The sequence below is a fragment of the Rattus rattus genome, chromosome 2, assembly GCF_011064425.1.
Source record: "Rattus rattus isolate New Zealand chromosome 2, Rrattus_CSIRO_v1, whole genome shotgun sequence".
NCBI lineage: Eukaryota > Metazoa > Chordata > Mammalia > Rodentia > Muridae > Rattus > Rattus rattus.
The window spans coordinates 127,747,005-127,764,504 of NC_046155.1; the positions used below are offsets into that span (position 1 = coordinate 127,747,005).

The window sequence follows — 17,500 nt, forward strand, 5'->3', positions numbered from 1 at the left end:
TTAACAGTTTCCTCCTGGGCCAGGGATGTGGGCAGGGGTGGGCAGCGTTGGTGGTCTCACCTCCGCTGCTGCCTCAGGAGTGCCTGCCCGACCAGGCGGCTACAGAACTCCTCCAGGGGGTCTGGGACAGAGAGCTGCTGAGGGCAGGGATCCGCTGGCCCCGGAGTCTGGCCAAACACCCGGAAGTGTCCGGTCCCAGAGGAACTCCGCCTCCGTGAGACCTGAGTTCACCAGGCAAGTCGTTTGTAGCAGAAAAGTTGGTCTTACCTGTGGACCCGAGGCTCAAGTTCGCTCGCGGGGTGCTGCCCACGGGCTCTCCGAGGCGGCAGCAACCAGGAAGATCTGCGCTGCTCCTTCCGGGAGGTTCCGTGCACCAGGGTTCCAGATATCTTTTGGTGTTTTCCTCTGGGATCAGTACTGTGTGCAGCATGCAGTTTCTTCTGGTTTCCCAGGCGTGTCCACCTCTCTGAAGGTTTAGCTCTCCCTCCCACGGGATTTGGGTGCAGAGAACTGTTTATCCAGTCAGTCCCTTCAGGTGCGGTGTCTCAGATGCGGTGGACCTGCTGCTCCTGGGCCCTCGAGAGATTCTTTTTATGAGGCCACAAGCCCTCTACAATCTTGACTATTATTTACTGGCCAAAGACCTTACCTCCTAATTCTTTAGCAGTTCAACATTTGAATTCTGAGGAAACTGAACATGCAGGCAGTTCACAGTAGTGGAAGATGCTCACTGAAGTCCAAAGAGACCAGTCAGTGTGCTTGATTTCTCTCCACAGGAGTCACATGCGGTTGACTGAAACTTGAGAAAGGCTAGTCCAGAGTCTTTTGCAAGTTCCAATAGGCTCAGGCTAAAAATGTCAGGGATGTGGCTATCTTCCATAGTCCCCTTTTGGTAGTAGCTTAGGGTCTGTCCCTGTTGCCTATAGGCTCTTCATTTTGCTGTGATGCTAAGCATAGATGTAGCATTGATTCCTCCGTGACTGGAAAGTCAGAATCACTTCCCCAGTTGCAAGATGGCATAGGCCTCTCACATTTGGTTCTTGTATTTAGGTTCACTCTATTAATACACACATTGCAAGAGAGATTTCTCTTAAGAAGGATGATACCACTAGAAGGCTCCTGGGAAAAACCAGGAAAGGAAAAAGTCCCACAGTCAGTGAGGGATGGTGGGAGAGATGACAGGAAATGGCAAGGGATAGTGAGGGATGATGGGAGATGAGAGGAGTGGGAGACTGTGGGGAACTGTGAATAATGCTGGGAAAAGGTTAGACATAATGGAGGGCAGTAGGGATAGTGTAGGTTAGAAGACTTTATTCCTTTATCCATTCTTCCATGTCTACCCCTATCTCCCTACACACCTACCTTCATGTTTCTTTTTCTGTCTTTCTAAATGCAGTTAGTCTAATATTTGCTGTTCAAATAATTTTGTCTTTAGGACCAACCCCTGGAATGTGCTTTGTATATCATGGGTCAAACCTTTGAAAAAAAACCCAACCCTTTTTTTCCAGACAATTGTCACTGGCTCATCAGCTAGGAGTGGGACTTTGGGCCCGTTTCCCCATTCCATTCTGGGATTTTTGTCTGGCTTGAACTTGTTCAGGCCCTATGCTTGCTGTCACAACTGCTGTGAATTGGTTTGAACAATGGCCCTACCATGCCAGAAAACACAATTTTCCAGTAGTTGTCGACTCCACAGTCTTGGGGTATTTCCAAATCCTCTTCTTCAGTAGTTCCTGAGCCTGATAGGAGAGTGTAAAGGAGATGTCTCAGTTAGGGTTAAGCTCTCCACAGTCTCTTCTCTTGACCAGCTATGCATGAAGCTCTGTGTTAACAGTTCGGTACTGTAAGAAGCTTCTTTGATGAGAGTTGAGAAATGCACTAACCTCTGGGCATAGCAAGGAGTCAGGTTAATATTATTTCTATTTAGCAGAATAATTGTTGTAGATCCTACCATCAGGCCTCTGACTTACTTAGCCACCGGTTCTTGGTTTGATTAACAGTATGGGTTTCATCCTACAGAGCAAGCCTCAAAGTCATGCAGAAAGTATTTGATTGTTCTTATAAAGTTCAGGCCACTATTGTATAAGTCACTGTGTCTTGCCATTCCAGTGGTTATTTCAGTTTGTAGGGCTCACAACTGGATGAGACTGATGGCTACTTTGCTCCTTCTGTTGTATACATAGAAGCTTCCAGCACTACGACAGCTAGCAGCTAAGGAAGAATATCTGTATTTTCCATTCACATTCAACATAGTACTTGAATTCTTGACTAGAACAATAAGAACAGTGAAATAGATAAAGTACAGGTAGGAAAGTGAAAAAATTAAGGGATATGTTGTGCATTGCCCTGGTGCTCTTTGTATTTTGATTCTAATTCTGCTTCCCTCGCCGGGGCTGCCTGGGAGGTGAAGTGAATTAATTACTCAGGTGACTTCATGTGAACCTTCTCCCCATTTTAACTTGTCAAATAAAGGCTAGAGCCAGCAATTGGGCAGTGGAAGAGAGGTGGAGAGAGAGAGAGAGAGAGAGAGAGAGAGAGAGAGAGAGAGAGAGAGAGAGAGATGGAGGAAGAGGGGGTGGAGGAAAATAGAGCAGAAGCACTTGGCCTGGAGAAACTGCAAATTATAAAAGGGCTCTCATAGCTGGGGAATAGAGTATTATAGGAGTAGATCTGCCCAATCTAGGCCCACGGCTTGTATTCATATTAATTGAGTTGTGTTTTCCTTGCACAGGCTTATTTGGGTTGGGGGTTTACTGCAACAGGGATGTTTATTTGAAATTATGATTCCATACATAAGACTCTAAAGACTCTACTAGAAAACTCAATGCAACTGATAAGCATAACCTTTCCCTGCCCCAAGTCTTCTTAGAACGTACCCACCCAACTTCATGTTCTTTCTATTTTCCCAAATCAAATAAACCACCTAAAACAAAACAAAACAAAAAAGGTACCAAATCAAAACCAAAAAAGACACACAAAACACGATGTTTATTTTGCATATTTATTCTTGGTGCTGGGGCCTGCTGTGGCACATGGCTGATGTATTCATATTTTGAGTCTTTTCAACCAGAATGTTTTGACAAATACACTGGTATGTCTGGGCTCAGCAATCAAGACAGTTTTGGGGAACACTGTTTGATGTTCGAAGTCAGTTTACTCTCTAATTCCTTTTCCCTTGTACCTTAAAAAATAAAAACCAAGGATTAGACTTGTAAATGAGAAGTGTGAATCAGCTCACTGCCTAGAGAAGCGCATTCCCCATTTCGTGATGTATTATCATAGAGTGGAGCCCCTTTGTAATATTACTCGGGGAGTGGAAGTCTGACTTAAACCATTTTCTTTCACATTTCTGAAGAAATAAACGCTTCAAGGATTTTTATAAATGTTCCTTCTGATTTCCCCTCCACCCCCTCTTTAAAGGACGTGTTGGTACCCATCTGTTGAGTCAGCACTAAATTCTACATGATCAGTCACCCAGATTCTGAGGGATTAGCGTTTTCTCACAGTGTCTGGCAATATTTCAATCCCCAATCTTAAATTAGGGGAAGAACCAAAGTGCACAGGCACTGACTGGTCTTGGTGACTAACAGTCCCTTTTCTCCTCCAACCCACTGAGTGGCAAAGGGTGTGTGCCTACAAAGAGTGCCCCAGGAAACACAGGCATCTTTGATGCAATGAGTATTGTTTTGGGGTGAACTGTATCTTACCTGGCAATGCTTGACCTTTCTTTGGAGCAAAAGATCTTGCATTCATGAGCTGTAAAGGTGGCACTCTGTGGTGCCGAGGTGAAAGCTTACACAACCTAAGTCAAATATGAGCCATTCACGCAGATGCTAAGCTCTGGAAATTCCCTTTATATTGTTTTGCTATCTTTTTATCAAGCCAGGAAGCAGATGGCGTGATGCTTAACCTGGCAACCATCTTTCACCCCAAGTGGCATTCGGAATAAGTGGATCGGACTTGAAGGGCATCAGCTCTGGCTGCTAGGGACTCTCTGCAAGACTGTTCCCGTTCTTCAGTTGTCACCTGTGGCAGGAATTGAACGGCCTTTCCCTCTTCCTCCCCACGACTCCATTACATTAGACACCATGTGATTTTTCAATGTCTAGTGAGTGGAACAGACTGACTGTATTTCTCCCTGCTTAGAGGTGGCAAAGCTTGAGCAGGTGTGCCTGACTTTCTGCCTCATGTCACGCATACTGTGGATGTTTCCCACCAATCGGATTGGAGGATGTAGAAACTGCAGGTGAAAGGTCAGGTTGTCCTAGGTTTGACTCCTTGTCCACTTCCTTAGTAGATACGGAACATCCCTATTAGTCTACTCTGGCCCCTCACTCATCTCTCAAATGGTGACCTGAATTCCTAGAAGCAGATCAGTATGATATTGAAATTAAATGACAGACATTACTATGATGTCTAGAATCTGAAACATGCTCAGTCCATATTAGTTTTGTCTGTTGTCAATCTTTATGTGGATTAATGAGCACAACATGCATCTATTACTTATGAATAGCAATGCAATTTATCATTTGAACAGAGTTTAGAGAGTTAATGCATTAGGGAACCAGGGATGCTAGATCGCATACTATTCCTCCTCCAGTTTTAAATCGTAGCGTAGTCAGGTTTTGAAAATGAAGCAGAAATACACTGACTATACTCCTAGATCAGCATACTAGGTGGGTTATGGTTTCGTGATGCATTGAGAGAGAGCAATAGTTCCCAGAATACACAGCCTCATGAGACATCATACCAAGCAATCCCCAACCTTTTAAACCATGTCAGTACCACACATGATGAGAAGTAGCCCTCTGAGATTGATGCCTCTGCCAATCTTTTCTCCAAAGTATGTCTTTGACATTGCAGGCAAAATGAGGTGCCCGTGACTGTATGGGTGTCTCCGTGACGCCCCTGTTCTGGGCCAGCACATTCAGCATTTTGCTGTTCCTTATTCCTGAGGCTCTGTAGCATAACTTGAAATCAATATGGTGATGCCCCCAACATTGTTCGTTAGGCTAATCATTGTGATGGGTATTCAGTAAACTTTTTACTTCCATTGAGATTAGTTTTATTTTCTACTTCTGTGAAATACATTTTTGGAATCTTGATTGGGATTACATGAAATCTGAAGCTTTTGGTACCATAGCCATCATCAAAAGAGTAAGTCTCCAATCCATGAGCATTAGAGGTTTGTTAATAGAAGTTCTATAAGTAGAGAGAAAAATGGTAGAAGAATATTGGTAAAGCAGAAAGGAAAACAACAAGAGAAGCAGCTGGAATGTGTTGAACCCACAACATGGTCCTCTTGAGTTCAAAGCCATATTTAGTTCTTGAGATAAAGGTTAGGATGCCACACAATACTGAAATCATGGAATGTCTTTCCACTCTTTTCCCTGGAGCTCAGAGAGCTATGTGGAAGAGAAGGCTGAAAGATTGTAAGAGCCAGAGGGGACAGACGCCAAGAAACAAAGACCCTTAGAATAGCAGGATGGACACACAGAGACAGTGGCAGCACACACAGGGCCTCCACAGGTTCAAGTCAGCCTGGCTTCAAGAGCTGAGAAGGGCAAGTGGAGGGAGGGAGGGGTGGACACAATCTCCCATCCTTAAACTAGAAGCTGCTTCCAACTGACAACCAATTACAAAGGAAAAATCAGTTCGCTTCGATGGGATATCCCTGCATACATAAACTGTACCAAAGGGAGAAACAAACAGAAACCAAGATATAAAACATCAGGTTTAAATGCTGGCGACCTCCCCAATAGTAAATCAAACATTTAAAAATTATCATTTTTTAAATACACAAATTTTGAGCTTTGGGAATGGATATTTTTCTGTTTTAGAAAAAAAGCATGACTCAACTATATGAAAGAGGTATAACACTCAGAAGTAATATGTTTGACTTTGCTTAATTCTGGTCATTGGAAGCCAGGTTCTAAGTATCTAATTCTGAGGATACCTGGGTATTCTGGACATAACTTGTGAATCAGAGAATAAGGATAAACATTTATGTTGAGAGTTGTACTCACCACACATAGCTGTGCTTTTGCTGATGCCTTTATCTATCCGTCAGCTTCTGAAAGTATCAGATAATGACATGTCTGGCATTTAAAGAACATTTTGTGACTTCTGACTGGAAAAGTGGCTGAATGCTTAAGAGAACTTGTTACTCTTCCAGAGGACCTGAGTTTGTTTTCCAGCACCTGTGCAGACAGCTCCCAATTGCCTGGAATTCCAACTCCAAGGCATCTAATACCCTCTGCTGATGGTTTCTGGCACCAGCACATCCATTGTCTTAGTTAGGACTTCTATTGTTGGCTGAAACACCATGACCAAAGACAAGTTGAGCAAGAAAAGGGTCCATTTGGCTGACACTACCCACTACAGTCTATTATGGAAGGAAGTCGAGACAGGAACTCAAACAGGACAGGAACCTGGAGGCAGGAGCTGATGCTGGGGCCATGGAGGAGCGCTCCTTACTAGTTTGCTCCTCCTAGCCTGCTCATTCTCCTTTCTTATAAAGCCAGAACCACAAACTCAGAGATGGCATCACCCACCATGGTCTGTGCGCTCCTAAATAAGACTCTTATTAAGAAAATGCCTGACAGGCTTGCCTGTGGCCAGATCGTATGGGAGCATTTTCTTAGTTGAGGTTCTCTCCTGTTAGAGGAATTCCATTTGGGTCAAGTTGAGATAAAAGCAGCTAACAAACCCATGGCTGCTTAGCTTGAGTGTGCTCTCTCTTTCTCTCTCTGCTCTCTCTGCTTCTGTCTCTCTGACTCTGTCTCCCTCTCCTTCTTTCCTCACTTTCCCCCTCCTCCTCTTACACACACACACACACACACACACACACACACACACACACACACACACACACACGCTTAAAAAGTAAAATATAAGAATGTTCTATTCTGCTGAATGTGGTGGCAGAGAGATCAAGAGTTCAAAGTTATCCTCAGACACATAATCATTTTGAGGCCAGCTTGAGCTGTATGAGAACTTGTCTCAAAATAGACGCTCTCATAGAGAATGTCAGTAGGCCAGATAAAACAGGATCGGCATGAGGCTCTGAATTGTGAAATGACACACACAATTTATTTCTTTATTCTACCTTTCCACCAGATTGAGAATTCCCATCATAAAACACTTTACAAATAATCAGATTTTATGTAAGAGAGAATTTAGAAAGAAGAAAAAAGTTTATAATGTGAGGTCTGGATAGACTTGAAAGTCTGTAAAACAGCTATAGACACAGTGTTTTCATTTCAGAAAACAGCCGTCTCCTAACAGACACCCTTGATCTTAGAATCTTGTAAATCGTTACATTCATTTCACTATAAATGACCTACATTTGCATTTATAAATTAAGGATTCAATTTTTTGTTCTCATTTCTTTTTTTTTTTTTTTTTAGACCGAAGTCCACTCAGACTGCGTTCCCTCCCTCTTACCCTCCCGAAGGAGAGAAGAACAATCATCAATGGCAAGAGGCAGCTGCACAGAAGCAGCACCTAGAGCCGGCTTCACGCTCAGGAGGGGACGCTATGTCTCGTCCTCGTGGATTCGGGTGCTCTACACAGTCAGAGAAACTTCTCTAGTAACGAACTATAGAAATGATCCCTGAAAGTATAGTCTTCTCATTTCTTTTTAAAAAGATGAAAACTATTGAAGTTGTAAGACTAGCCCATCTACACTCTCAAATCTGTTTGCGCTCTTGTTCTTAAAAAAAAAAATCTCATCTGTATTTGTTTAACGTTCTGAGTGAATTGACAAAGTTGATAAGACAGAGGGGGATTGCCCAATCTCTTCATGCTTTCTTGCTGACTGAACAAGGGTTTGCTGGCGAAATGGGAGGTGAGGGATTTCACGTTCCCTCAGTTAACCTCAGATACTGAGCTATGCTATCTGAAGGCTGGCAAACCACCACACCACACCTTCACATTCCTACCTGTCAGACCATCTCTGGACAGCGGACAGACGTGGATGGAGAACTCACCAATACATCCCAGAGCTGCTAAAGAAACCCACTTAGGAAACAGGTATTTGTGGAAAGCTTCCGTTCTTCCTATTGTGCCCTTTGTGTCTCCTGGCCTCTGTGCACAAGTCTAATGCAGTTCTCATGGTCCTGAGGCCTCCTTGGCTGTGAGGTGAACCAAGGTGGCATCCATAATACTTGCTAATTCGATGATTCCTTTCCCTAATCATCGTCATAACATCCTGAAAGGAAGGGTCACCTTGTCTCCAGCTTCCCATTCAGAAACACCCTGAAAATTCATCCCTCGAATTTTCAGGCACCTAAGTTTTGTCGTTTTCTCTTTTAGGGAGTGTGTACCCATGTCTTGGGGTATGAATATTGGAATCTATGTACTAGGTGCTAATACACACATGACTTTATCGTAGAACCTGTGTCTCCTGTATACCTTGACATTAAACACCCTTTTAGAGTAAGATTCCGGTCTCAAACTGCTGGCTGAAGAGGATTTTTACACTTTTGAACTCTGCTCACCCAAAGCACTGAAAAAAAAAAGTAATGAACAATCCAATCAGCCATATTCATCATTCACTATCACACACATCCTCCCACTGAAAACGTTGGTGCTGCAGAAGTCAGGCTTAGGGAGATCTGTTTGCAGAGGCCACACCAGGAAACTGCACTGACGGTGTCTGCCTAAGCTCTGTTTCCTATGCCTGAGAGAGAAAGAGACAAGAGGAACCCTTCAGTGGAATGCCTGCATTAGTTAGATAGTGCACAGAAGGTGCTTTCATAAACCTTCCCTCTTTTATATTTGCTGCAATTCTGTTTCTAGATGTGTAAGCTACGGATGCTATGCATTTTGTCCAGTGTCACATGGTCACCTCCTTGCTTCTTTCATTGACCCAGACCTGATGCAGCAGCTGACTGAAAGGAATTTCTATAAAGTAGTTGACGAGCATAGACTTAATGGGTAAACAATCACACCACTATTTAAATAATAAAAGACCAAAATAATTGTTGTGAGGGAAAAGAATATTGACCCCAAATGAATCACACAGGAAACCGACTCAGATTTATTAGGTCTTTGAGAAGTAAAAGGTAAACTGGGATGTGAAGGGTGACAGAGTTTGCTAGGCTAGGGGGCTGCGTGGAGGAAGGACATTCCAGACCGAAAGTCCAGGTGGTGGCAAAGCCCTGTGATTGGCTAGACTATGGCATGTTTAGAAAACCGAATCAAAGGCACAATCAGCTAGGTCAGAGACCACCTTGAAGAGACAATCAGAAGGAGAATGGGGAAGCAGACAAGTCGCAGATTGTACACGGATGTTTGCGTGACACTCCGAGTGATGGAAACTGGCTGTTAAAATCTCTCTGCAGCCAGATGGTTAATGGCTTCAGCCAGTATCACTTAGTATCAGCAGTTCAAGTAAGAGTCACTGGGAGCTTTCATTAGGTTATTGGCAGTGGAGAGGGGATATCTGGAGAGCATTCAAGTTTGTTTAGAAGACAAAAATCAATAGCACTTGAGAATGAGATGCTATCTGACAATAAAAATAACAAGCATGGGGGACCAGGAGATGACTCAGTGGATAACAAGCTTGCTGCCTTTGTATCTCCAGCACCCTGTAAAAGTTGGGTGTGGTGACACATGTCTGGAGCTTGCTGGCTAGCCAGTGTAGCTGAAACCGTGAGTTTCAGGTTCAATGAGAGATCTGGTTTCAGAAAAATAAAACACTGCACATTGTACCTACACATATGCATCAAAGGTATGTACCCTCATGCACATGCATGTGTACACACACACAAGCACACATGTATATGTACACATGCATCTGTGATGTGCCTCAGTCTCTGTCTTAGTCAGGGTTCCTATTCCTGCACAAACATCATGACCAAGAAGCAAGTTGGGGAGGAAAGGGCTTATTCAGCTTACACTTCCACATTGTTGTTCATCACAAAAGGAAGTCAGGACTAGAACTCAAGTAGATCAGGAAGCAGGAGCTGATGCAGAGGCCATGGAGGGATGTTACTTACTGGCTTGCTTCCCCTGGCTTGCTCAGCTTGCTTGCTTATAGCGCTCAAAAACCACCAGCCCAGAGACAGCACCACCCACAGTAGGCTGGGTCCTCCCTCCTTGATCACTAGTTGAGAAAATGCCTTACAGCTGAGGCTCATGAAGGCATTTCCACAACTGAAGCTCCTTTTTCTGTGATAACTCTAGCTTGTGTCGAGTTGACACACAAAACTAGCCAGTACAGTCTCTCAGCCTGCCTTCTACCTGACTCAAACATTAAGCCTCTTAGAAGAAAATTTCTACTACATACACTTTCACCCAATGAGCACCCTATGTTCTTCCATTGTCTTTGGCATCTTATGCTGTGGTGGCATTTTATATGGAAATGTGTTCATTCATTTATTGAAAATGGTAAGTATTTTACCTCACCTTGAATGAACAGATATCTTAAAGGCAATTATTTCTGTTTATCCTCAGAAAATTTCATACATGTATGCATTTTTATCACCCCCCCCCATTACAGCTACAGGAAGGCGTTATCATTGGTACTGAGATGAAATCAGTGTTTGATCCCCATGTAGGGCCTGTGGTTGGTGAACCTGTGAGCTATGCAGTGCTTGGTGCAAATACTGCCCCTGACTTGAAGGTCACACATATGCCACATATACAGCTCCAGATTGTTCAACTAACTTTCCAAGTTACCGGAGAGACATGCCCCAACCTCCTGAACAGCAACATTAGGCTCAATAAAGGATTCTCTGGCGGGGGGGGCGTCTTTTCTTGCCTAGTTTGGACCTTTTACATGGATGGACAAAGTTGAGATATTAACATTGAGACAAACTGGCAATAGTACTATAGTGGAGGTGCCTGGGGCCCAACCAGCGGCAATAATGGTGACAGCAGTGGCAGTAGCAATAGTATAAAAGGCAGCTGAAGAGTTCTGGAAGGCAAGTATGGGCAGAAACCCAGGGAGTAGGTGCAGGTGAGGCAATGGTAGCAGAATGATATGGCAGGGGACAGAAAAATGAGACTAAGGGAGGCAGAAGAATGTGAAGATGATGAGGGACTCTGGGGTTCTATTAGTAGAAGAGGGGTCTAGGGGGGCACAGAGTCCTAAGAGACCAGCATCCTGATATCTGTCCACATGGAACAGACCATAACACTAGCTTATGTTAGAAGTTATGGGTCCCAAAATTCAAGACGTGGAAGCAAGATCAGTCACCAACACGTGTTGATGCTAACACTAACACTAGCTGTTGCTGTGTGCTGTGGAACACTGGCAGCTCAGTGTGGAGCTACTGACCGGGCAGGCTCGAAACAGTGAGCCTCTGACCTGAACATCCTGAATTGCTTAGAAATTAGAGGCAAACACCTCTGTCTAGTTCTCAGGACATAGAAATGTTTGTCTCTGGATCTGTTAGTCCAGCCAAAGAACTGTCAACTCTGCCCATTTCTCTGGACAGACAGAGAAAACTAGCCTAGCTCATTGAGAGGAACCAATTTTACTCAATAAAAAGCACAATACACACAATGGCCTTAGATGGTCTGATCCCTTGACTTTTCTAGTTTATATGCAGAATTCTCTGTCCATCAATGAGCTCCAGACACGATGCAAGTCTCTGTTTCTCCAGTGTGCAAGAATACTTTTGCCCCCCATGGGATTTGAATTAGCTGTTGCTTTTGCATGAAATGGTCTTCCTACAACATATCTATGTAGGCAATATCTCCTACCTTCTTCAAATCTTACAGCAAAAGTCACACTGGTACCACATTATTGTACCAGGGCTTACATTTCACCAGCCTCCTTATTTGCATTTCCATTTTTGACTTTGTCCTCCTTAGACCCCAAGCCTGCAGGCTCAATTATCACAAAATCTGTATCTGAAGCTGATCTTGCTTCTGCTTCCAATACCGGGTCACCTCTATCATCAGAAATGAATTAGTACATTAACAATTGTCACAACAAAGTCTCCCAGCTACACTTTAGACAAAAATAGGTTTTTCTTTTGAGTTCCTCCATACGTTCCATGCATCTTAGAGAGTGGTTGAATATTGCACTGTTCATTCAATACATTTCATTAATAAAGGAATAGACAACCAGACTTCTGAAAAGAGAAGGATAAATTCTACAAATGCTTTTGCAAGAGAGAGGGCTAAAGGAAGCAACTGATGAGGTATGAGGGACATTGAGAGAGGAAGAAAAGCAAAAGGTGGCTTCTGTTATGTGGCTGCAAATATGTGGCTTCAAGTACCATCTTCCCAAACAGGTCACACCAAGAAGAATCAACTTGATCATTTGGGAAGAAAAGCTGAGCACTGTCCACGTGTTCACTGTGAGGGGAATTCAAAGCTTTCAGTGACAGACTGTTGGGATTAGTAAGTTATGGGTACTAATAAGGCTCTTGGATTATTAAGCAGAAATAGACTCTCAAACAGCTTCTTCCTTTTGAAGTTAATATTAATAAAAGTGCCACAGCTGTGGATTCATTTGATATTCATGGGTGGATATGGATTTGCATTTACATGTAAAACTGGTCTGTGGGGGAACAGCATTTGTATATACTGGGAACTTGTTAGAGATACAGAATCCTTGCCACAATTACATTTGACATTCACAGGCAATTTTATTGCCATTAAAGTTTAAAACATGGAGATTCCCCAGCAGTGAGACCAGAGTGCCTCTGTGTCTCCGCACATTGCTTCTTCATAATGTCTGACCCGGGCAGAAGTTCATGGTCTATGCAGAAAACAGTAATGAGGGTGTAGATGACCTATAAAAGCATGTGCTTTGTCTTATGAAATAAAGAGTCATTATCCCTGTGAACTGTAAGAGGTCTTCCTCATTTTCTCCATTCAGAAGAATCAAACTGTTAATGTTCACATGTAGGTCTAGAGGCCAAGCCAAGGGTAGCCTTCTGTATCTAGCCATCTGCAGAAAGAATTACAGGAGCAGCAACTTACAAGGATCAAAGAGAAAAGGCTGAGATTCTAAGAACCAAAGTTCAAAGATGGCTGACAAGTTCAGAGTCTTATAGTGAAACTTGAATGAGCAGAGACATACGGAGGTAATAGGATTGTGTGTGTGTGTGTGTGTGTGTGTGTGTGTGTGTGTGTGTGTGTGTGTTTGTAGGCAGTCATATATTGCTTTAATATGGAGACATTTTCTGAGAACTGCTTTTTTATGTCATTATATCCTTGTGTTATATGAATATCATAGAGTATATATTCACAAAGTAAGATGGTTACGTCATCACTGGGTAATGTAATCTTTTTGTATGTGGATTCTATTGTTTATGCTGCCCATCACTGAGCAAAAACACTGTTACTTTCACATGACTGTGGATATGTACATATATACATTATGTATCCTAGAAATTCCAGACACTACTGTCGCAAACAGTCCTCACTCTGCCTTGGGTCCATCGCACTCAGGACTCTTGGGCCTTTCACCCCTCTTTAGCTTTTTCCACCATTAGATTTTGAGATCTGACTCAGCCTGGATGATTTAGGCTGTCACTCCTTCAGGGACTGGTTCTGCTGTTGCTAGATTTGAAAAGGGCGGCATAATGTGGACTTGATATCTTTTGTTTGGTTTTGTTTTAAGGACAAAATGTTGGGTGAGTAGGAAAGGGAGTGTGGATCTGGGAGGAGTCGAAGGAGCGGTTAATATAATCAAAATACACACCCAAGGTGGGAGGCATACATTTTATTTTACTTTCAATGTATGCCTGTATGTGTGTATGTGCTTGTGCCTCCCTGTGCCTGAGGGTGTGTATGTGTGTGTGCATGCATGTGTGTACCTGTGTCTGCATTTCTGTGTCTGTATCTTCGTGTGTGCATATGTATACATATGTGCTATGGTGTGGGTATAAAGGTCAGGAGGCAACTTAGAGAGAGTTAGTTCTATCCTTCTACCTGTGGGTTCCATGGATCTAAGTCAGGTTATCAGGCCTTTACCCACTGAACCATTGGATCTAGAACTAGCTATTCATGCACAAGGATATAATCAATATGTTTTGTTAACTTTACCTAATTTATACCTGTTTAGTTATTTGGTGTGTGTGTGTGTGTGTGTGTGTGTGTGTGTGTGTGTGTGTGTGTGTGTGTGTGTGTGTGTGTGTGTGATATGTGTGTGCGTGTGTGTGTGTGTGTGTACACCTACATGCCAGAGCAGGATGCTCATTACATTGGGAGCTAATCTGGTAGCCAGTAGGTCCAGTCATCCCATTGTCTTTTCCCCTGGGAGCACTGGTTATCACAGGCATGCACATAATTATACCCAACTTCATTGACTTACTCACTTATTTTCTTACTTAGGTTTTTTAAGTTAATAAATTAAAAAAATCTTTTTCCAATATTCCAACTTGTGTGCACTACTCTATGACGACATTCACCATTCATTAACCTTCCTTGACCCTCTCTGGCTCCCACCTCTTGAAGGTGGTTTTAAATGCTACCTCCTTTTGTTCCGGGCCGAGCTCTGGCTCTAGCCTGGCTTCCCTTTTGCTGTAACCATCTTGGCTCCAGAAGGTGACTCCAATATCAGCTCCCTCCCGACACCCCTGAATTCTCAGATAAAACACAAACACACACACACACACACACACACACACACACACACACACACACCCTTAATCACTGTCTCTCCACCTGCCCTTCAATGGCTAGTCCTACATAGTCCCTCCCAAATATCCCTCGCCACCTTGCCTACAGCAGAGGCCACAGGCCCCACCTCCCCACCCCTGATACCTCACATGGTTACTGCATTCTTCTTTCTCCAAAGCATGACAGAAAGCTCCTCTCTCCTTCACTGTGTCTGCCTTTTCCTCCTGGGATCCAGATGTCTCACCTGTAACTTCCATCCAGCAATTAGTCGCTGGCCTTCTTTACTGACAAATCAAGAACCAGTTGGAGAATAGGACTTTAACATCAGAACCATCCCCTTTTCCCACCAAACCTTTCTTCCTACCTGATCCCTCTATCTTTGCATCCATCCTCCCTCACGTTCCCTCCATTCCTCTCTCCTTCCCTTTCCTCTTTACTTTGTTGGGTCCCAGGCAACAGTCCCAGCTGATCTGTATTATGGCTGCAATGACCACTGTCTTTGTTAAGGTTTTCCCTGCCGTGATAAAACAGCATGGCAAAGCGCACCTGGCAGAGGAAAGGGTTTATTTCAGCTAATGAGTCTATATCACAGTCCATTATCAAAAGAAATCAGTGCGGAAAGCTGGAGGCAGGTGATGCTGCAGAGGTCATGGAGGGGTGTTGCTTACTGGCTTGCTCATCTTTGCTCTCACAGCAGCTGCTCAGCATGGCACCACACACAGTGATCCAGCCCTTCCGCTTCCATCAGTCCTTAAGAAAATGCATAAAGAGATGCCCGCAGGCATTTTCTCAACTGAGGTTCCCTCTTCCCAAAGGTCTTTAGCTTATATCAAGTTGAAGGCAAAACCAGTCACGTCTTATCCAGAAAACAGTGTGACAGCTTTTGGCTTCCCTAGTCATTCTTCTTCCTCTTCCATGATGTTCCTTGTGGGGCAAAACAGAAAAACTGGTAAGGCTGAGCAGATTAAGGTACCCCAGAAATTCTCATAATTGAGACTAGAAGGTGTTTGAATCTACTCTCAACCAGGTCTGTGTCCTACAGCACATAACCATGACACCCCACAAATAGGACCATGACAACTGGTCATGTAGCCTAGAAACCCAGAGTTCTCCATATCCATGAGTTAACTAGGTAACCCAGAGGGTTTAGCCAATGAGTTTCCCTTTCCAGGAATCCCTTCCTGCAAAAGGTATTTAATTTCTGGTTCACTCAGAGTAAGTTGAATGCATTCCATTTTCTTCCTGCCATGAATAAACAGTTTGGACAAGCAAGGACTGTCTCCTCTCATCATGGACCTTGGGGGATGAGAGGAGCCTACATCATACCAGGCCTTACCCAGGTCTCCCACAGGAGGTCCCTCTGAACTCCTGGCACTCACCCTAGTCTCCCCTGAGCAGCCTGTTAGCATCGCACAAACCAAGCATCCTAATGGGGAGAAAGGAATGTAGTCTAGCACCTCTGTGTTTCACCTCCATGAGTGACATCTCAACACTCACTCAGCAGTGAGGCAGAAACAGAACTGCAGTTCCTCGGGGTCTCAGTGATGTTCTCATTAGGGGCCAAACACTCAAGAGTCAGTTAGTCTCAGTAATTTGATCAGTTGTGTATGGTCTGCTTTGATTATCACTGACTACCAAAGGAAGTTTTTCTGGCCAACATTGAGTTTTGCAGTAGTGTATGGCTATAACCAAACAATTAGAAAGCAGTCCAACCTCATGCCAATTTGGGGCGCCATCAGTAGAAGATTCCCTGATATGTCTGCCCTGTGCCCTACCTACACATTGGCTTTTGGACCAGTTCTACAGTTCTAGACAGGGTTCTCTGGATTTGCATCCACTTTGTTTTTTTTTTGTTTTTTGTTTTTGTTTGTTTTGTTTTTTTAACCTGGGTGCTAGACATTTGAACTCAGGGCCCTATACTTGTGCATCAAGTTTTCTTACAATTGGCCATATCCCTGGGATCCTACAAGTCCTTTCATATGATCCTAGACCAGGGATTTTCTAAAAGAGCAACACTAACGTTTGGGAGAATATTTCTTTTTCTTTGTGGAGGGGCTGTGGTAAGCATCAGTTGTCAGCAGTTTTGGATTCCATTTTCTAATTCCTTCACTGTTGTGACAATCAAAAATGTCACCAGATATTTCTAAATGCCCATTGGGATGAAAGAGTGAGGTTGTCAACAAGGTGAGGTTGTCTTTGCAAACCCTGCCTTAAGTATTTATCTCCGCCTGATAGGTTGGTGTTAAGTGCAACCTCAAACCTAGAAACACCTAAGAGAGCCCAGCATCTGACAAGTAGGTTCACAGGGGAAAATGCTGGTCCGTCCCCATTACACTTGTTCTGGAAATTCCCTGCGTGTTGCAAAAGGAAGAGTCATCTGTTTTGTTTTGTTTTTCCTCATGTGCTTGAGGCAGAAAGCAAAGAGATCCGGGTGTGCGTGAGAGAGATAGAAAGGTATTTTCCTAACACAATTAGAGCCCAGAGAAATGCCATGCAATTAGGTTGAGGAATGTCTTGTTTAACATGCACTTGGCATAACAGAGCCAGCAGGTTGCAAATTATGGGATATAGATTTTCATTAGTGGGTCTGCATAATGCATTCTGTGCATTTGAAGGCTCAGATTTGAGGGTTGGTAGGAAGTATGTAAATTCTTTGTTGCTGTAACTAAAGCTTAACATTTTCAGCGCTGAGCTTTTATTGCTGATTTTTTGGTTTAAACACACCTTCTGGGCATTTGCATTTTGTTTTCAGCTGTCTTTTTTTTTTTCACTTTAGTACATCTTCATCAAGGTGCTGCCATGGGCTATCAATTCTGCCAGGAAAGTCATCTCAGAATCTTTTCTGGAGTGGAGAGACTATGCATGTGAAACTGGACTATCTCCTCCCTCCCTCAGCCAGGAAGACCAGTGA

General features: G+C 43.5%; 1 non-coding gene across 1 annotated transcript; it reads right to left on the bottom strand.

The window, feature by feature from the left end:
* Positions 1-7,416: 7,416 nt before the first annotated feature.
* Positions 7,417-7,631, bottom strand: LOC116895116. Its single transcript, XR_004387264.1, has one exon. It is a non-coding gene; the product is annotated as a small nucleolar RNA U3 (small nucleolar RNA).
* Positions 7,632-17,500: the final 9,869 nt, after the last annotated feature.